The sequence below is a fragment of the Pseudophryne corroboree genome, chromosome 9 (assembly GCF_028390025.1).
Source record: "Pseudophryne corroboree isolate aPseCor3 chromosome 9, aPseCor3.hap2, whole genome shotgun sequence".
Classification (NCBI taxonomy): domain Eukaryota; kingdom Metazoa; phylum Chordata; class Amphibia; order Anura; family Myobatrachidae; genus Pseudophryne; species Pseudophryne corroboree.
Genome location: NC_086452.1, coordinates 52,968,690 through 52,990,197, shown reverse-complemented (window position 1 = coordinate 52,990,197; position 21,508 = coordinate 52,968,690). Strand labels below are relative to the sequence as shown.

At 47.3% G+C, this 21,508-nt stretch overlaps 1 long non-coding RNA gene across 1 annotated transcript in view; it reads right to left on the bottom strand.

Moving 5' to 3' along the window:
- LOC134956664 (uncharacterized) overlaps positions 1 to 18,597 on the bottom strand; it is a 109,510-nt gene extending 90,913 nt beyond the window's left edge. The window contains exon 1 of the long non-coding RNA XR_010186073.1: positions 18,458 to 18,597. This is a non-coding gene — a long non-coding RNA (uncharacterized LOC134956664). The remainder of the gene's footprint in view (positions 1 to 18,457) is intronic.
- Between the last annotated feature and the right edge of the window lie 2,911 nt (positions 18,598 to 21,508).

Genomic DNA, 21,508 nt, shown 5'->3' with positions numbered 1-21,508 from the left:
TGTGATCTCCAACTCCTATGACAGGGTCCTTCTGCTGGTGCTGTGACTGCCTGCCAGTGCAATGCCTCACCTTCTGGTGTGATCTCCATCTCCTGTGACAGGATCCTCCTGCTGGTGCTGTGACTGCCTACCAGTACAATGCCTCACCTACTGGTGTGATCTCCACCTCCTGTGACACATTCTTCCTGCTGGTGTTGTGACTGCCTACCAGTACAATGCCTCACCTACTGGTGTGATCTCCACCTCCTGTGACAGGATCCTCCTGCAGGTGATGTGACTGCCTACCAGTACAATGCCTCACCTACTGGCGTGATCTCCACCTCCTGTGACAGGATCCTCCCGCAGGTGATGTGACTGCCTACCAGTACAATGCCTCACCTACTGGTGTGATCTCCACCTCCTGTGACAGGATCCTCCTGCAGGTGATGTGACTGCCTACCAGTGTAATACCTCACCTACGGGTGTGATCTCCACCTCCTGTGACAGGATCCTCCTGCTGGTGCTGTGACTGTCTACCAGTACAATGCCTCACCTACTGGTGTGATCTCCACCTCCTGTGACAGGATCCTCCTGCTGGTGCTGTGACTGCCTACCAGTGCAATGCCTCACCTACTGGTGTGATCTTCACCTCCTGCGACAGGAACCTCCTGCTGGTGATGTGACTGTCTACCAGTACAATGCCTCACCTACTGGTGTGATCTCCACCTCCTGTGACAGGATCCTCCTGCTGGTGCTGTGACTGCCTGCCTGTGCAATGCTTCACCTACTGGTGTGATCTCCACCTCCTGTTACAGGATCCTCCTGCTGGTGCTGTGACTGCCTGCCAGTGCAATGCCTCACCTTCTGGTGTGATCTCCATCTCCTGTGACACGATCCTCCTGCTGGTGCTGTGACTGCCTGCCAGTGCAATGCCTCACCTTCTGGTGTGATCTCCATCTCCTGTGACACGATCCTCCTGCTGGTGCTGTGACTGCCTACCAGTACAATGCTTCACCTACTGGTGTGATCTCCACCTCCTGTGACACATTCTTCCTGCTGGTGTTGTGACTGCCTACCAGTACAATGCCTCACCTACTGGTGTGATCTCCACCTCCTGTGACAGGATCCTCCTGCAGGTGATGTGACTGCCTACCAGTACAATGCCTCACCTACTGGTGTGATCTCCACCTCCTGTGACAGGATCCTCCTGCAGGTGATGTGACTGCCTACCAGTACAATGCCTCACCTACTGGTGTGATCTCCACCTCCTGTGACAGGATCCTCCTGCAGGTGATGTGACTGCCTACCAGTGTAATACCTTACCTACTGGTGTGATCTCCACCTCCTGTGAAAGGATCCTCCTGCTGGTGCTGTGACTGTCTACCAGTACAATGCCTCACCTACTGGTGTGATCTCCACCTCCTGTGACAGGATCCTCCTGCAGGTGATGTGACTGCCTACCAGTGTAATACCTCACCTACTGGTGTGATCTCCACCTCCTGTGACAGGATCCTCCTGCTGGTGCTGTGACTGTCTACCAGTACAATGCCTCACCTACTGGTGTGATCTCCACCTCCTGTGACAGGATCCTCCTGCTGGTGCTGTGACTGCCTACCAGTGCAATGCCTCACCTACTGGTGTGATCTTCACCTCCTGTGACAGGATCCTCCTGCTGGTGCTGTGACTGCCTACCAGTACAATGCCTCACCTACTGGTGTGATCTCCACCTCCTGTGACAGGAACCTCCTGCTGGTGCTGTGACTGCTTACCAGTACAATGCCTCACCTACTGGTGTGATCGCCACCTCCTGTGACAGGATCCTCCTGCTGGTGCTGTGACTGCCTACCAGTACAATGCCTCACCTACTGGTGTGATCTCCACCTCCTGTGACAGGAACCTCCTGCTGGTGCTGTGAATGCTTACCAGTACAATGCCTCACCTACTGGTGTGATCGCCACCTCCTGTGACAGGATCCTCCTACTGGTGCTGTGACTGCCTACCAGTACAATGCCTCACCTACTGGTGTGATCTTCACCTCCTGTGACACGATCCTCCTGCTGGTGCTGTGACTGCCTACCAGTACAATGCTTCACCTACTGGTGTGATCTTCACCTCCTGTGACACGATCCTCCTGCTGGTGCTGTGACTGCCTACCAGTACAATGCCTCACCTACTGGTGTAATCTCCACCTCCTGTGACAGGAACCTTCTGCTGGTGCTGTGACTGCTACCAGTACAATGCCTCACCTACTGGTGTGATCTCCACCTCCTGTGACAGGATCCTCCTGCTGGTGCTGTGACTGCCTACCAGTACAATGCTTCACCTACTGGTGTGATCTCCACCTCCTGTTACAGGATCCTCCTGCTGGTGCTGTGACTGCTACCAGTACAATGCCTCACCAACTGGTGTGATCTCCACCTCCTGTGACAGGATCCTCCTGCTGGTGCTGTGACTGCCTTCCAGTACAATGCCTCACCTACTGGTGTGATCTCCACCTCCTGTGACACAATCCTCCTGCTGGTGTTGTGACTGCCTACCAGTTTACTGCCTCACCTACTGGTGGGATCTCCACCTCCTGTGACAGGATCCTCCTGCTGGTGCTGTGACTGCCTGCCAGTGCAATGCTTCACCTACTGGTGTGATCTCCACCTCCTGTTACAGGATCCTCCTGCTGGTGCTGTGACTGCCTGCCAGTGCAATGCCTCACCTTCTGGTGTGATCTGCATCTCCTGTGACACGATCCTCCTGCTGGTGCTGTGACTGCCTACCAGTACAATGCTTCACCTACTGGTGTAATCTCCACCTCCTGTGACACATTCTTCCTGCTGGTGTTGTGACTGCCTACCAGTACAATGCCTCACCTACTGGTGTGATCTCCACCTCCTGTGACAGGATCCTCCTGCAGGTGATGTGACTGCCTACCAGTACAATGCCTCACCTACTGGTGTGATCTCCACCTCCTGTGACAGGATCCTCCTGCTGGTGCTGTGACTGTCTACCAGTACAATGCCTCACCTACTGGTGTGATCTCCACCTCCTGTGACAGGATCCTCCTGCAGGTGATATGACTGCCTACCAGTGTAATACCTCACCTACTGGTGTGATCTCCACCTCCTGTGACAGGATCCTCCTGCTGATGCTGTGACTGTCTACCAGTACAATGCCTCACCTACTGGTGTGATCTCCACCTCCTGTGACAGGATCCTCCTGCAGGTGATGTGACTGCCTACCAGTGTAATACCTCACCTACTGGTGTGATCTCCACCTCCTGTGACAGGATCCTCCTGCTGGTGCTGTGACTGTCTACCAGTACAATGCCTCACCTACTGGTGTGATCTCCACCTCCTGTGACAGGATCCTCCTGCTGGTGCTGTGACTGCCTACCAGTGCAATGCCTCACCTACTGGTGTGATCTTCACCTCCTGTGACAGGAGCCTCCTGCTGGTGATGTGACTGTCTACCAGTACAATGCCTCACCTACTGGTGTGATCTCCACCTCCTGTGACAGGATCCTCCTGCTGGTGCTGTGACTGCCTACCAGTACAATGCCTCACCTACTGGTGTGATCTCCACCTCCTGTGACACCATTGTGGCTAATGCTAACAATTTGCTAACCCCAATCTCGCTTAAAGCTGACTTACTCTAACCTACATGAGGCCACTTTTCATATTTTACCAGGGCCACTTTAAGTCCCCAATCCGCCTCTGCCTGGCATGGAAGAAACGTGAATGATAAATCAAAGTAAATGTACCAGAAGGGTATTGACAAGCCATTGTCAAATTATTAATTTAACTTGTTGATTGAGTGAAAGGGAGACATGATATTTTCCGGGAGATGTATCAAGCCGCGGAGAGAGATAAAGTTGAGTATTTGCCAAAAGCAAATGATGCTTCTATCTACAGATATCATATCATGTACTGTGCTGGACCGGGTGGTATTCAGTATGCTGACTGTTGGGATCCCAGCGCTCAGTATACCGGTGTCGGAATCCCGACCTCCGGCATACCGACAACTATTCTCCCTCTTGGGGGTCCACGATCCCCTTGGAGGAAGAATAAATAGCGTGGCGTGCGTTACCACCATACCCTCAGCGTGGCGACCGCAGCGAGCCCGCAATGGGCTCATTTGCGTTCTCCCTGCTTCTGGCATGCCAGCGGCCGGGATCCCGACAGCTGGCATAACATACTACACCCGTGCTGGATAAGTGACAGAAGATGATTGGGTGCTTTGGACATTTCCACTTTCTCTCTCTCTCTCCAAGGCTTGATACATCTCCCCAAGAGTGCGGTATATAAAATATCTGTCTCGCTGCTATACAACAGGTCAGAAGCACCAGCAGGACAGTAGAGCAACAGTCATGTCAGTAATCATTTGTGGACCCTTTGAAATCCGCACGCAATAAAGAACGGAGACTCAGTCAATGCACATATAAAACATTTTTTAGTTTATGCTAAAATATAAAAAAGTTATTATGAAGAATATTTAACAAATGTCTCCAAAAACAGTCGAAGATATCTGTTGCATTCCTCCTATTGTGATCATAAAAGCAGCCACCAAAAGTTTCTACGGCAGTTGGTAAACTGCGAAACTCACCAAGCTCCAGAATGTAAAGCGTTTCTGAGCTTGGCCCGGCAGCTAATGCCATTGCTAAATGGTGTTTGTGGCACATGGGCTACATTATGCAATTCTTCCCAGGAGAAGGCTCCTTGGTATCCCTCTGCATTACTGTCTGCTCTATCATGAATGCTTAACTATAGGTATGTCTAGTGGGACAACAATCACCAGGAAGCTGTACTGCGTCCGCTAATTATCATATATGAATCTCATGAATGCTTAGCTATAGGTATGTCTAGTGTATTAATTATTATTAGCAGAGTTAATCAAGTTTTATTTTTAGTTATTTGGGGAATGTGTGATGGTTTCATCCCTACACACCATTTGTTTGTGTAAGTTTTATTGCTTCAAATGGGTGATGGGCTAGGGGAGGGTCCAATCAATCAATGTGCTCACATACACATGTGTAGTCTAGCTGAATCATTGTGGGTTGAAAGATTTCAAAGGGAGAAAATTTCTAAGGGTTTCGTCTGTGATTTATACTGGACTTCAACTGGACGGAAACTGCATGGAAACACCAATCAAAAAAAACAACACAATCCACTAATACTTGGACGGCAGCTATAAATGTTCATACACACCTAATATTCTCCAATCCTCACTTACTCAGGATACTATACATTCACTTTCTGCAAAAACACCTGTAATGCAACTTTTACTCTGACCCTGCAAATACCTGGAAAACAAATGTTTTATTGAGAAGCATATTTAATGAAGTAACACTGACTTGCGGTTTGTCAACACTGTGTAATTTTCCATCTAATATTTGACTTACTGTTAACCTGTAGACATTAACAACATTTTAAATACTTGCAAATCGTATTTATTTCTACAAACTTCACTGCTCTCTCATTCAGCCACCACTCCTCCGCCTATTCTCATTTTACTACCACTATTTACCCCATCCACACTATGGCCAGGCTGGCAACATCCCCCATTAATCTTTGTCTTCCTAATCCTTTATTCTGTCCCCTGGTACCGCCTCTATCCCTCTCTCCCAGTCTCCTGCATCTCATCTTCTCTCCTCTCCTCTGTCTGCCTCCCTTCCCCTCTTCTGTTTCCCCATTGCAATTCACTTCTGCCCCTTCACACCATTTATACCCCACCACTCAACACTGCTCTCTCCCTCCTCTGCCTGTCTCCTCACCTCTCCTCCACCAGTATCATACTGCACTCCCTCCCTGCCTCACTCCTGCAGTCTCCCTTCCTAGCCAAGACCCCAGCATCATCATAACACCCTCTTCATCCCTTCCTATCAAATTACTCCTACCTCAACACTACAGCAATCCTGATAATCTCATTCACATCTCTCCCACAAACTCCTACCCCCTATTCTGTGCACTCTGGAATGCCAGATCTGTTTGTAACAAACTGGCCCCCACTCATGACCTTTTTATTTCCAACTCCCTGCACCTCCTGGCCATTACAGAAACCTGGATTACTCCCTATGACACCACTGCTGCTCTCTCTGCTGGGGGCCTCACATTCTCACACACACCCCGACCCGGGGGTCGCCATGGATCCTTTTACCCTTAAGCTACACATACTAACTTATACCTCCAGAACCATCTCTTACATTCTCTACATTTGAGGTCCATGCAATATGCCTCTACTAACCTACTAATCTTCGAGTTGCTGTCATTTACCGTCCACCTGGCATTTCCTCCAAATTCCTCGACAACTTTGCTTCCTGGCTACCTCACTTCCACTCTTCCGACATTTCCTCCATTATTCTAGGTGATTTCAACATCCCTATCGATAACCCTACAAAATCACCTGCCTCTAAACTCCTTAACCTCACCTCTTCACTTGGTCTCTCCCAGTGGACCACCTCACCCTCCCATGTGAACGGGAGCTCACTGGATCTGGTTTTCACTCACCGCTGTGATATTTCTGATTTCTCCAATTCCCCTTTTCCCCTCTCTGACCACCACTTGCTCTCTTTCAACTTATCTATCTCTGCTTCCCCATCTCTCCCTCCTAAGACTACCATCACTAAGCGTAACATTGAGGCTATTGACACCTCATCCCTGTCCTCCCTGTTTGACTCACTTCTCTCTCCTCTTCTCTCTCTCACATGCCCTGAACAAGCCACATCCCTATACAATGCATCTCTTACTTCTGCCCTTGACTCTGTTGCTCCGCCAACCACTATTCACCCTCGCAGATTAACACCACAACCCTGGCACACCAAATGCACCAGATATCTACAAAAATGCTCACGTACTGCCGAGCGATAGTGGAAGAAATCACGCTCTAAAGCAGACTTCCTCCATTTCAAATTCATGCTCTCATCCTTCAGTGCTGCCCTTTCCCTTGCTAAACAATCACACTTCAAAATCCTCATCTCTACCCAGTCTTCCAACCCCCAGCGCCTCTTTGCCACTGTTAACTCCCTCCTCTGCCCACCACCCCCTCCTCTCCCTTCCTCATTATCTGCTCTTGACTTTGCCACTTATTTCACATCCAAGATTGACTCCATACATCTGGATATCACATCCCACCAGACCAGCAACCAGCCACCTCCCATCACTTGCCTCTTACCAACTCTGACATCTTTCCCCCATGTATCTGGCGAGGAAGTCATGGCCCTCATCCATTCCTCCACCCCCACAACCTCCCCACTCGACCCTATCCCCTCCCACCTCCTCTGCTACCTCTCTCCTTCTGTCTGTTCCCATCTTGCCCACCTTCTTAATCTCTCCCTCTCATCGGGCACTGTCCCCTCTGCCTTCAAGCATGCTCTTGTCTCCCCTATTCTTAAAAAACCTACCCTTGATCCTAACACTCTCTCCAACTATCGACCCATATCTCTCCTCCCCTTTGCCTTCAAACTTCTTGAGCGTATTGTCTATAATCGCCTCACTGCCTCTCTTTCCTCTCACTCACTGCTTGACCCATTCCAGTCTGGTTTCCGTTCTCTCCACTCCACTGAAACTGCCTTCACAAAAGTCTGCAATGACCTCCATGCAGCCAAATCTAATGGCCACTACTCTCTGCTTATTCTTCTTGACCTCTCTGCTGCTTTTGACACTGTGGACCGCCCTCTCCTTCTGCAAATCCTTCACTCTCTTGGTCTGCGTGATACTGCCCTCTCCTGGCTGTCCTCCTACCTCTCTGATCGTTCCTTCTGTCTCCTCTCATGATGCTACCTCCCCCTCCCCACTTCCACGAACTGTTGGTGTCCCCCAAGGCTCTGTTCTTGGTCCTCTCCTTTTCTCTCTCTATACGTCCTCTTTAGGTGAACTCTTTAGTTCTTTTAACTTCCAAAACCACCTCTATGCTGGTAACACTCAAATCTACCTCTCCTCCCCTGATCTCTCCATGGCTCTCCTCACTCGTACCTCCAACTGTCTCTTTGCTATCTCTTCCTGGATGTCCCAGTGCTTTCTTAAACTCAACATGTCTAAGACTGAGCTGATCATCTTCCCACCCTCCCGCACAACCTCACCTCCCACAATCTCATTATCCATTGATGGCACGACTATCTCCCCTAGCCCCCAAGTAAGCTGTCTTGGCGTAATCCTTGACTCCTCCCTCTTCAAACCACACATTCAGCACCTCTCACAAACCTGTCATTTTCATCTCAAAAACAATTCCAGAATCAGACCTTTTCTCACCCAGGATGCCACTAAGATCATTATTCACTCACTGATTATTTCCAGACTGGACTACTGTAATCTCCTCCTAACTGGCCTCCCTGACAATTACCTCTCTCCACTCCAATCTATACTCAATGCTGCTGCCCGGCTTATCTCCCTCACCAAACGCACTACGTCCACCTCCCCTCTCCTACAAAATCTTCACTGGCTTCCCTTCCCTTTCAGAATCCAATTCAAACTTCTCACACTCACTTACAAAGCACTCACCCACTCCTCTCCCATTTACATCTCTGACCTTATCTCCCTTTACTCTCCCACCCGTCCTCTTCGCTCTGCTAATGCACGCCGACTCTCCTGTCTTCTGATTACTTCCTCCCACTCCTATCTCCAAGATTTTTCACGTGCTGCTCCCTTTCTCTGGAATTCTTTACCTCTCCCCCTCAGACTCTCCACCTCTCTACAAAACTTCAAACGGGCTCTTAAGACCCATTTCTTTACCAAACCAAGCCAAATCTCACCCTCACCCTCTGTTCCACAGTCTCTATGTACCCCATCTGTGTCACCCCTGTCTGTCTACCCCCTCCCCTTAGAATGTAAGCTCTCACGAGTAGGGCCCTCTTCCCTCATCTGCTTATACTTTTCTTACTCTAATAATCCTCAACTGCCCAGATCCCACATTTTTTGGCCACCAGGACTTATCTCTGTCATTTACTGGTGTAGTTGCTTAGTTACCCTGTACTTGTCCTATATTGTCTTCAACTGTAAGTCACTGTTTTCCTGTTTTTATTATGTGCATATGTACTTTGTAATTGGGCGCTGCGGAACCCTTGTGGCGCCATATAAATAAAGGATAATAATAATAATAATAACAACAACAGATAATTGAAAGGCTGCCTCTGTCCTTTGTGTAGCCCACAAGAGGTAGAAGGTGATATGGGGAGAAGCAGACGGCTGTTTTTTTTTAATTTATCCTGCTCTAGTCATACAGTGTTGCTTAGATCTGTGTCAAGCACATGCTTCTTATGCCAAGGGAAATGGAATGATGGGCACATTAACAGGTATAGAGATATGGGAGAGGTTGACAAAGAGGCAATAACTCCACTAAATGGATATTTTTAAGAGTCATCTTTGCTTAATGTGCCTATTTATAAATTATTGGGACTTGTCCTGATTATTATAAATTCTCATCGCCTGTGTCTGTGTCCCAATCCCATTCAGGGCTGGCAACAGAAATCTTGGGGCCCTGTACACTGATACATCTGCCCCTAACTAACCCCCTTGACCACAGACCCACACGGGTGTGGGACCCATGGTCGACAGTGTTTAGGTCGACACCTATTGGTCGACAGTGGCTAGGTTGACACTAGAAATAGGTCAACACGGCCATTAGGTCGACATGAAAAAGATCGGTATGAAAAAAGGTTGACATGAGTTTTTCATGTTTTTTTGGTGACGTTTTTTTCGTAAAGTGACCGGGAGCCCCAATTAGTGCACCGTGTCCCCTCGCATGGCTCGCGAGATTCGGACATGGTGCCTCGCTCCTCTACTGCTGCGCTCGGCACAGGTTACTGTTCCCACTCGTAGTCCACGTGGATCGCAAAGTATGAAAAAGTTCAAAAAAAGTGAAAAACTCATGTCGACCTTTTTGCATATCGACCTTGTTCATGCCGACCTAATGGTCATGCCGACGTATTTATAGTGTCGACCTATTCACTGTCGACCAATGTGTGTCAACATAATGGGTGTCGACCTAAGTGGAGTCGACCCAGATACCACCCACACATCCCTCCCTGCAGTATTTGCACTTTTATATTACACTGATTGCATATGCATAGTGAATATTATCCTTTTTTTTTTTTTGGAATGTCTGCTCAGAGCCTTAAGGCCCGTATTCACGGGTCAATGTGGGAGAGATGTGTTCTGATCGAACCGCTCAGCACACATCTCTCCCCCCCGCTCAGCACAGCGCGATGTGTGCTGAGCGTGCGGGAGGAGACGGGGGGGGGCACTAATTTCACCCAGCATGCAGGCCAATCTAGCAGCAGCGATAGCGATGCGCGGGGCTGCGCATCATTATCGCTGGGGGGCTACACACGGACCGATCATGCTTAAAGTCTAAGCAATCTAGTCAGATTGCTTAGATTATCGCTCCGTGAGTACCCCCCTTTAGACTGCTCATAACGAGAAAGACTGAGTTTCCACACTCACTTACCAACACTGCCGTTGTCCAGGCTCCAGGATCCTAACGCTGCCTGAGGCTGTTTCTCCTGAGTCCTGCAGTCAGCCAACCACAGTCCTGCTCCTATTAGGTGGAGACCCAGACCATTGCCACTGATATCACCTGCAGCGTCGTGCAGGTGACATCATTCTGACACGATGGGGATCTGGACAGGTGACCTGGGGCAGGTCAGTGGGAGGGTTACCAGAGGGGTGCAACTTGATCCACATAAATTATAATCTCTCCTTGCTAGCCGCGGCAGCCGCCACACAGCCACAGCCTGCAACCATGTTTAATAGGCAGAACCTTGGGGCCTTTGACCCCCCCTGTCGCCGGGTCTGGTCCCATTGCCAGCTCACCTCCTTCCACACACTTAAGTGGCAAAGGTGTGCCACCAGCCCCACGAGCTCTGGAGACTCTGGCTATGTAGCGGGAGCCGGTATCTGGGGCGCCAAGAAAGACAGCTCATAATACCCCCCAGCGCTGAGAGGGAATGGCAGTCCAGTGGGTGCAGCAATTCAGGCTGGTAATATCTGGTGAGCTGCACCAAGAGAGAGCCCCAGCACAACTCAGCCTGCAGGAGGGGGAGTCTGACTGTTGCAAGTGCTGGGGACAGGGAGAGTAGCTCCCATCCGGGTAAAAGCCAGCAGCAAAACAGCTAAAGTATTATAAATGTTAGTAAAATAAAAATGTATTAAATAGATATTTTTTTACTGAAGAGTCTGTGCTGCAGTGCCTGGCTGTGTAAAGCCTGGTGTGCGGAACCAGACTGAGTATATTTTAAGTCTGCATAACATGTATAAAGCTAATCTACTGTATGTAGTTTACTATGTTTTTTGAAGTGTAATGTACTTATGCTCCCTCACTGGTGGACTATGGGATCAGAAACTCTCTGTGGGCTGCTGGGTCCCCCAGCCCACTACCCTGGTAAATGGAATGCCTTCCTATATAGCCTCATGTCTGAAAATGGTATGAGGAGAGGAGGTCCAGGGGGGACTGATCCACACAGCCAGCTAATTGTTTCATGGTAGATCCAAAGAGCTACCACTCAGTGGCCAGGAAACTCTGCCTGGGATTCTTGTCTGCATATCTCTGAAGCTCAGATTCAGCTTGGGAGGGTGTCAGTGTCCCTTAGAAGGATGCTTGAAGTAAATATTCCTCCTCTTCCAGACGTGCCAGCAATTAGGCCTCGATTATCACTCCAGGAGGTCTTGGGCGCAGAGGAGTGACCACTCCCCACTATCCACTAGGGACAGTTTTTAAATGTGCGCATGTTTCATGGTTAAAAACTAGGGATGAGCAGGTTCGAGGAACGGAACCCCCCCCCAAACTTTGATATCCGAGTCCAGCTTGAGACTTCCCGCCTTACTCGGATCCCAAAACGAGGCAAAACATCATCATCCCAGTGTCGGATTCTTGCAGGTTTTGGATCCTATATAAGTCCCCGGGGATCGGCGCCATCTTCACTCCGGCATTGGAGAGTGTACTGGACGGATGTGTCCGTCTCAGTACTGGGTGGCGTGGGGCGTGTGCTCTGTGTGCTGTATCTAAAAGGGGTGCTCTCTCTGTCTGCAGTATCTGAAAGGGGTGATCTGTCCATCCATCCATCCATCCATCCATCCATCCATCCATCCATCCATCCATCCATCCAGGGGCTCTGCCCCAGTGTAAAATGAAAATAATAAAAGCTAAAAATAAATAGCCTAAAATTATAATTATCAAATATATATATATTTTAGTTTGTGCTGTACCCCAGTGTACTATACAATTTTTATTTCATTTTCATAAGTACTGTAAAACTGCTGGTCAGACCGCAGTATATTATTTTCTACTCATACACGTATTGTGTAACGCTGTCGGTGAAGTCAACCGCAGTGTGTAAATATTATATATATTTCTGACTCATTTGTGTGACACTGTAACCGCCGGTGTGTGATATAAAAAATACTTCTACATATTTCTGTTTCACTTGTGCAATGCTGTCGGTGATGTCAACCACAGTGTGTAATTATTATACATATTTCTGACTCATTTGTGCGACACTGGCGGTGAAGTCAACCGCAGTGTGTAATATGCTTATTTCTGACTCATTTGTGCAACGTTGTCGGTGAAGTCAACCGCAGTGTGTCATTATTCTATACATTTCTGACTCATTTGTACAACGCTGTCAGTGAAGTCAACCACAGTGTGTAATTATTATACATATTTCTGACTCATTTGTGCAATTCTGTTGCAGTACCCCACTTCATGTTGATAGAAATGGAGGAAAACAATTGAAAGATCAGGAACCACTTCCTACTGCTAGTGCTGAAGCTACTGCCACTAGTCATGTCATTGACAATGCAAGTCCGTCAACATCATTTGCTAAGACCGATGCTCAATGGCGTAGAGGGCATGTAAAATCAAAGAAGCCATATTTTACAGTGATAAAATAAAAAAAAGTTAAGTTAGCTGATAAGAAACATAAAATTGGCAATATGTTATTCACTACACGAAGTGGCAAGGAAAGGCTTGGCCTGTGTTTATGACTGGTGGTTCTGCGTCTCATAATGATGATGTAAACCCTCCTCCCTGTATAAGAGTTAAACGAAATTAAACTTGTTAAGGCACAGGACCCAACTGTGCATTCAAAAATATCACTAACCCCCAAGGAAAGTCCAAGTGTGTCCTCCTAGGCACACAGGTCGCGAGCAGGGTTGAAATTGTGTTCAACCCGGCTCACTGTGCGGTGTGAACGGGAGCCAGATTGATGCGACCCGTTTCCCATTCACTGTGTGTGTACGGGTGGCACTTGGAAATCATGTGCTCTCCAAGTGCCGCCCACACTGCGTCACCGCTGATGACCAATGCCGCGTCACCGCTGGTGACCAACCCGGCACCACGCCACATCACCGCTGGTGACCAACCCAGCAATACGCCGGGTTGCAGACAGCGGCAGCAGGGCGCCTGATTCGGGTCGCACCCTGGGAGCTCCCGTGTCAGGCTCCCAGGTGCGACCCGCCACAGGTGGTCTGAAAGGGGTATAATAAAGATTGAGCTATACATATTTAAGTCAGCTTGTGAGCAGGCCCTCCTACCTCTATTGCTGTATGTTATTACCTAGTTTTGTTTTATCACTGTTTCCAATTCTAAGGCGCAACGGAATTTTCTGCGCTATATAAGAATTAAGTAAACAATTCAGCAAGGCACTAACAGTCTCTTGTTTTTCTTCTGTGGGTTTGTGTCAGGTGTGGAGTGCTAGGAATGGTGGTGGTGGGGGGGGGGCCCAAAGCATATTGTTGCACTTGGGGCCACCACTCTCTAGTTCCGCCACTGGTAGGAGGCAGAACTCCCCTGCTTAGCATGTGAGAGACCCTAGTGATTACTAGAGATGTGCACCGGACATTTTTCGGGTTTTGTGTTTTGGTTTTGGATTCGGTTCCGCGGCCGTGTTTTGGATTTGGACGCATTTTGGCAAAACCTCCCTGAAATTTTTTTTTCGGATTCGGGTGTGTTTTGGATTCGGATGTTTTTTTTCAAAAACCCCTCAAAAACAGCTTAAATCATAAAACGTGGGGGTCATTTTGATCCCATAGTATTATTAACCTCAATAACCATAATTTCCACTCATTTCCAGTCTATTCTGAACTCCTCACAATATTATTTTTAGTCCTAAAATTTGCACCGAGGTGACTGGATGACTAAGCTAAGCGACCCAAGTGTCCGGCACAAACACCTGGCCCATCTAGGAGTGGCACTGCAGTGTCAGACAGGATGGCACTTAAAAATTCTTGGCCCCAAACATCACATGATGCAAAGATAAATTAAAGAAAAAAGAGGTGCAAGATGGAATTGTCCTTGGACCCTCCCACCCACCCACCCTTATGTTGTATAAACAGGACATGCACACTTTAACAAACCCATCATTTCAGCGACAGGGTCTGCCACACGACTGTGACTGAAATGACTGGTTGGTTTGGGCCCCCACCAAAAAAGAAGCAATCAATCTCTCCTTGCACAAACTGGCTCTACAGAGGCAAGATGTCAACCTCCTCCTCATCGTCCGATTCCTCACCCCTTTCACTGTGTACATCCCCCTCCTCACAGATTATTAATTCGTCCCCACTGCAATCCACCATCTCAGGTCCCTGTGTACTTTCTGGAGGCAATTGCTGGTGAATGTTTCCACGGAGGAATTGATTATAATTCATTTTGATGAACATCATCTTCTCCACATTTTCTGGAAGTAACCTCGTACGCCGATTGCTGACAAGGTGAGCAGCTGCACTAAACACTCTTTCAGAGTACACACTGGAGGGGGGGCAACTTAGGTAAAATAAAGCCAGTTTGTGCAAGGGCCTCCAAATTGCCTCTTTTTCCTGCCTGTATATGTACGGACTGTCTGACGTGCCTACTTAGATGCGGTCACTCATATAAACCTCCACCATTCTTTCAATGGTGACAGAATCATATGCAGTGACAGTAGACGACATGTCAGTAATCGTTGGCAGATCCTTCAGTCCGGACCAGATGTCAGCACTCGCTCCAGACTGCCCTGCATCACCGCCAGCGGGTGGGCTCGGAATTCTTAGCCTTTTCCTCGCAGCCCCAGTTGCGGGAGAATGTGAAGGAGGAGCTGTTGACGGGTCACGTTCCGCTTGACTTGACAAGTGTCTCACCAGCAGGTCTTTGCACCTCTGCAGACTTGTGTCTGCCGGAAAGAGAGATACAACGTAGGCTTTAAACCTAGGATCGAGCACGGTGGCCAAAATGTAGTGCTCTGATTTCAACAGATTGACCACCCGTGAATCCTGGTTAAGCGAATGAAGGGCTCCATCCACAAGTCCCACATGCCTAGCGGAATCGCTTCGTTTTAGCTCCTCCTTCAATCTCTCCAGCTTCTTCTGCAAAAGCCTGATGAGGGGAATGACCTGACTCAGGCTGGCAGTGTCTGAACTGACTTCACGTGTGGCAAGTTCAAAGGGTTGCAGAACCTTGCACAACGTTGAAATCATTCTCCACTGCGCTTGAGTCAGGTGCATTCCCCCTCCTTTGCCTATATCGTAGGCAGATGTATAGGCTTGAATGGCCCTTTGCTGCTCCTCCATCCTCTGAAGCATATAGAGGGTTTAATTACACCTCGTTACCACCTCTTGCTTCAGATGATGGCAGGGCAGGTTCAGGAGTGTTTGCTGGTGCTCCAGTCTTCGGCACGCGGTGGCTGAGTGCCGAAAGTGGCCCGCAATTCTTCGGGCCACCGACAGCATCTCTTGCATGCCCCTGTCGTTTTTTTTAAAATTCGGCACCACCAAATTCAATGTATGTGCAAAACATGGGACGTGCTGGAATTTGCCCACATGTTATGCACGCACAATATTGGTGGTGTTGTCTGACGTCACAAATCCCAGGAGAGTCCAATTGGGGTAAGCCATTCTGCGATGATGTTCCTCAGTTTCCATAAGAGGTTGTCAGCTGTGTGCCTTTTATGGAAAGCGATAATACAAAGCGTAGCCTGCCTAGGAACGAGTTGGCGTTTGCGAGATGCTGCTACTGGTGCCGCCGCTGCTGTTCTTGCTGCGGGAGGCAATACATCTACCCAGTGGGCTGTCACAGTCATATAGTCCTGAGTCTGCCCTGCTCCACTTGTCCACATGTCCGTGGTTAAGTGGACATTGGGTACAACTGCATTTTTAGGACACTGGTAACTCTTTTTCTGACGTCTGTGTACATTCTTGGTATCGCCTGCCTAGAGAAATGCAACCTAGATGGTATTTGATACCGGGGACACAGTACCTCAATCAATTTTCTAATTCCCTGTGAATTAACGGTGGATACCGGACACACGTTTAACACCACCGCAGCTGCCAAGACCTGAGTTATCCGCTTTGCAGCAGGATGACTGCTGTGATATTTCATCTTCCTCGCAAAGGACTGTTGGACAGTCAATTGCTTTCTGGAAGTAGTACAAGTGGTCTTCCGACTTCCCCTCTGGGATGACGATCAACTCCCAGCAGCAACAACAGCAGCGCCAGCAGCAGTAGGCGTTACACTCAAGGATGCATCAGAGGAATCCCAGGCAGGAGAGGACTCGTCAGACTTGACAGTGACATGGCCTGCAGGACTATTGACTTTCCTGTCTAAGGAGGAAATTGACACTGAGGGAGTTGGTGGTGTGGTTTGCAGGAGCTTGGTTACAAGAGGAAGGGATTTAGTTGTCAGTGGACTGCTTCCGCTGACACCCAAAGTTTTTGAACTTGTCAATGACTTCTGATGAATGCGCTCCAGGTGACGTATAAGGGAGGATATTCCTAGGTGGTTAACGTCCTTACCCCTACTTATTACAGCTTGACAAAGGCAACACACGGCTTGACACCTGTTGTCCGCATTTCTGTTAAAATAATTCCACACCGACGAGGTGATTTTTTTTGTAATTTGGCCAGGCATGTCAATGGCCATATTCGTCCCACGGACAACAGGTGTCTCCCCGGGTGCCTGACTTAAACAAACCACCTCACCATCAGAATCCTCCTTGTCAATTTCCTCCTCAGCGCCAGCAACACCCATATCCTCATCCTGGTGTACTTCAACAGTGACATCTTCAATTTGACTATCAGGAACTGGACTGCGGGTGCTCCTTCCAAAACTTGCAGGGGGCGTGCAAATGGTGGAAGGCGCCACCTCTTCCCGTCCAGTGTTGGGAAGGTCAGGCATCGCAACCGACACAATTGGACTCTCCTTGGGGATTTGTGATTTAGAAGAACGTACAGTTCTTTGCTGTGCTTTTGCCAGTTTAAGTCTTTTCATTTTTCTAGCGGGAGGATGAGTGCTTCCATCCTCATGTGAAGCTGAACCACTAGCCATGAACATAGGCCAGGGCCTCAGTCAGTCCTTGCCACTCCGTTTCGTAAATGGCATATTGGCAAGTTTACGCTTCTCATCAGACGCTTTTAATTTTGCTTTTTGGGTCATTTTACTGAACTTTTGTTTTTTGGATTTTGCATGCTCTCTACTATGACATTGGTCATCGGCCTTGGCAGACGACGTTGATGGAATTTCATCGTCTCGGCCATGACTAGTGGCAGCAGCTTCAGCACGAGGTGGAAGTGAATCTTGATCTTTCCATATTTTACCCTCCAAATTTTTGTTCTCCATTTTTTAATGTGTGGAATTATATGCCAGTAATATATCAATAGCAATGGCCTACTGTACCGTACTGCTATATATATATATATATTTATATATATGTATATATATATATATATATATATATATACTGGTGGTCAGCAAAATTCTGCACTGTCCTACTATATACTGCGCACAACTACAATGCAGCACAGATATGGATAGTATACTTGACGACACAGAGGTAGAGCAATGGACTACTGTACCGTACTGCTATATATATATATATATATATATATACTGGTGGTCAGCAAAATTCTGCACTGTCCTCCTACTATATACTGCGCACTACTACAATGCAGCACAGATATGGATAGTATACTTGATGACACAGAGATAGAGCAATGGACTTCTGTACCGTACTGCTATATATATATATATATATATATACTGGTGGTCAGCAAAATTCTGCATTGTCCTCCTACTATATACTGTACACAACTACAATGCAGCACAGATATGGATAGTATACTTGATGACACAGAGGTAGAGCAATGGACTACTGTACCGTACTGCTATATATATATATATATATATATATACTGGTGGTCAGCAAAATTCTGCACTGTCCTCCTACTATATACTGCCCACAACTACAATGCAGCACAGATATGGATAGTATACTTGACGACACAGAGGTAGAGCAATGGACTACTGTACCGTACTGATATATATATATATATATATATAGGTAAGAGACGGTCCGGCACTCCAATAACTAATGCACTGTGCCCTGGTGCCCTCACTTTTCCAAAGGATGAATAGATTCTCAGCAGTGTGCGGCACTCAGGTTTGCAGGAATGAATCAGCAGCCACGGTCTGTCAACGTTTCAATTTTAATGCAAAATTGTCATCAGGATAAATAACATACTGAAAAACTCACCTTATATCCCAGAGACCCAAGTGCAGTGAAGTGTGCAGCGCTCGCCCGGCGGGGACCCGTTCGGCTGCTGTAGCGCTGGAAGATGACGTCATCGCGTATTACGCGATGTGCGTCAGTGAGGCCGTCACCATGGAAACCCGGTGTGCAGTCCCTGGGAGGAGAGGAGCAGCATAGAGGCATAGTTGCTGTGTGATCATGCACAATACATTCTGAAGCAGACAAGTGTATAATGTCATAAGCGATATGTATCTGGGTGGATCGTCAGCAATAAAAGAAGTGTTATTGAATCCAAGTGTAGTCTGTGTGTATATGTATTACAATACTGCAGACAGGGGGCTCCCCATAGATGGGCATTAGAGATAATAAATACCTGAGCACTCCATGGTATGGACTTGATTCTAAAACATGTTATTTGTTAATCCATAAAAATGGAATAGTTAAAATGCTGCTGTGCCTGCAGATCTATTTATGAAGGTCTATTACTGAATTAATGTGTTGCTAAGGCAATGTATTGAAAAAAGGTATATGCGGAAATGACAAAAACTGAAATGGTGAAGGGGAGAGGCTGTGCAAGGGTAAAGACAGAACAATGCAGAGGAATTAAAGGTAGCAATAGATATTGAAGAGGTTAAAAGAAACAAGATAATGGTAAAGCTTCATTTAGTCCCTTCGGTATGATTACATCCAGTTTAAATATCCACCGTGATTCACATTGTAGTAGGGCTTTGTGCCTGTCTCCACCTCTGATGTTGGCAGGTATGTGGTCAATCATGCGGTATCGTAAACTCGCCAAGGAATGTTTGAGGGTCATGAAGTGGCGTGCAACTGGCTGATCGCTCTTCCCTTTAGTCAGGGCCAGTCTGATGGCTGATCTATGGACAGTCATTCTTTCTTTAAACTTCCTCATCGTCTTGCCAATGTAAGTCAGACCACAGGGGCAAATTATTTGGTAGACCACAAAGGATGTTTCACAGGTTAGATGGTATTTGATGGGTATTTTATAACCCAAGTGTGGGTGATGGAAGGTGTCTCCGGCAATAAGGTATTGGCACGTTGTGCAGGTGCATCTGAAACAGCCCCTTTTATAGGTTGAAAAGATAGTTGGTCTATCAATGGTGGTTCTCGTAGAGATATCTGATTTAACCAGTATATCCTTCAGGTTTCTGGACCGGCGATAGCATGGCATGATGTTCGTATCCTGTAGATTCAATTTATTATCAGTTTGGATCAGGTGCCAGTGTTTTTTAGTTATTTTGTTAGTTTCCTCTGAGGCCACATTAAAGGTGCTTTTCCATATGAACTTGGGTGTTATGGTAGCTTTAGGCTTCTTCTGTAATAAGGTATTTCTGTTCATGGTTAACACCTTAAGTTTGGTCTCATGTAGATGCTGGACATTATATCCACGTAGAGTAAAGCGAGTAATGAGCTCATCCATTTGTGCAGCTGCTTGTTTGATGTCTGAATTAATTCTGTGGATCCTAATCATTTGTGAATATGGAAGACCAAGCTTTAGTCCCTTGGGGTGGCAACTTGCATTGTGCAAGAAGGTGTTCCTATCTGTCGGTTTGGTGAACACCGTGGTATGAATGCTTGTATTCACAATGGATATCCTAACGTCCAGGAAGTCTATGGAGTGTTGGTCCATTTTGTAGACCAGTTTTACGGGGCTGGGAGAGATATTATGAGCATCCAGTATACTCAGTAATGTTGATTGTGGGCCTTTCCAAATAATGAATAAATCATCTATATATCTCTTGTATAGAATGATGTTAGATGAGACATTGAGATCTGAAAAAAAGATGTCTTGTTCCACTTGTACCATATAGATGTTGGCATAGGTGGGGGCCACGGCCGATCCCATGGCACACCCCCTTAGTTGTAAATAGAACTTGTTGTCAAACAAAAAGAAATTCTTTGTTAAAACGAGTTCCAGTAAATGAACTAAAATCTCATTGTGTGTGGGATCCATCTTCAACTCATTCAGCAGAACTTTGTTAACTGCATGGAGGCCCTCAGAATGCGGTATAATTGTGTATAAGCTGGTAACATCAGCTGTTACCAGCCATGTATCAGGAGGAATGGGTCCAATTTCACTTAATTGATTGAGTAAAGATGTTGTATCCATCAGAGTATGGGGATGTTGTTGAACATACGGCTGCAATATGGAATCCAGCAGTACTGAGGTAGGTTGAAATAGTGAACCCCTGGCTGAGATGATCGGTCGTCCTGGGGGAGGGTTAATCCCCTTGTGGATCTTAGGGACTGTGTATAAGACCGGGACCACTGGATGTTCTGGGAGTAGCAATTTCATAATTTCTTCTGTGATGATCCCTGCATCACATGCCCTCAGTAGTGCTTCTTTGAGTTCTTTCAAGAAAGTGGACGTGGGGTTGCCATTCAACCTGGTATAAACACCCGGTTCCTCCAATTGATGATAGATTTCTGCCCGGTAGTCGCAGACATCTTGCAGGACGATAGCTCCGCCCTTGTCTGCCGGGCGAATGATTATTTGTTTATTATTGGACAAATTGTGAAGGGCTTCTGATTCAGACTTGGATAAATTATGCTTGAATTCCTTTTTCGTTGCTTTAAGATGTTGCGAATCAAAATCCACTAAACGCATATATGTTTTGATGCTGGCGTTATTTGATAGTGGATCGAAGGTAGATGGTGATTTGAACTGCATCAATTTGGATGGTATATCACTGACGTTTTGCATAGCTGTCTCAGCAAAGTGCTCCTTCAATTTCAATTTGCGGTGAAGCTGATTTTTTGCCACTTGCCAATCTAATTCATCGAATGGGGTTGCTGGGATAAATGATAGACCTTTAGATAGTAGACTACGTTCGCTTGCAGAGAGTTCGTGATGGGATAAGTTGACTATTACCTCCGCTTGTTTGGCGCGGGTGGTTTCCTTCCACCTGCGGCTGCGTTTGTATTGGCCCCCTCTGCGGGTTGCTTTGCTCTGCGTGGTCTTGCTTCGCGAGTGCCAACTCCTAAAGGGGCAGTTCCTTTGGAGGGTAAGTCCTGATCACTGTTCGTACTCTGACC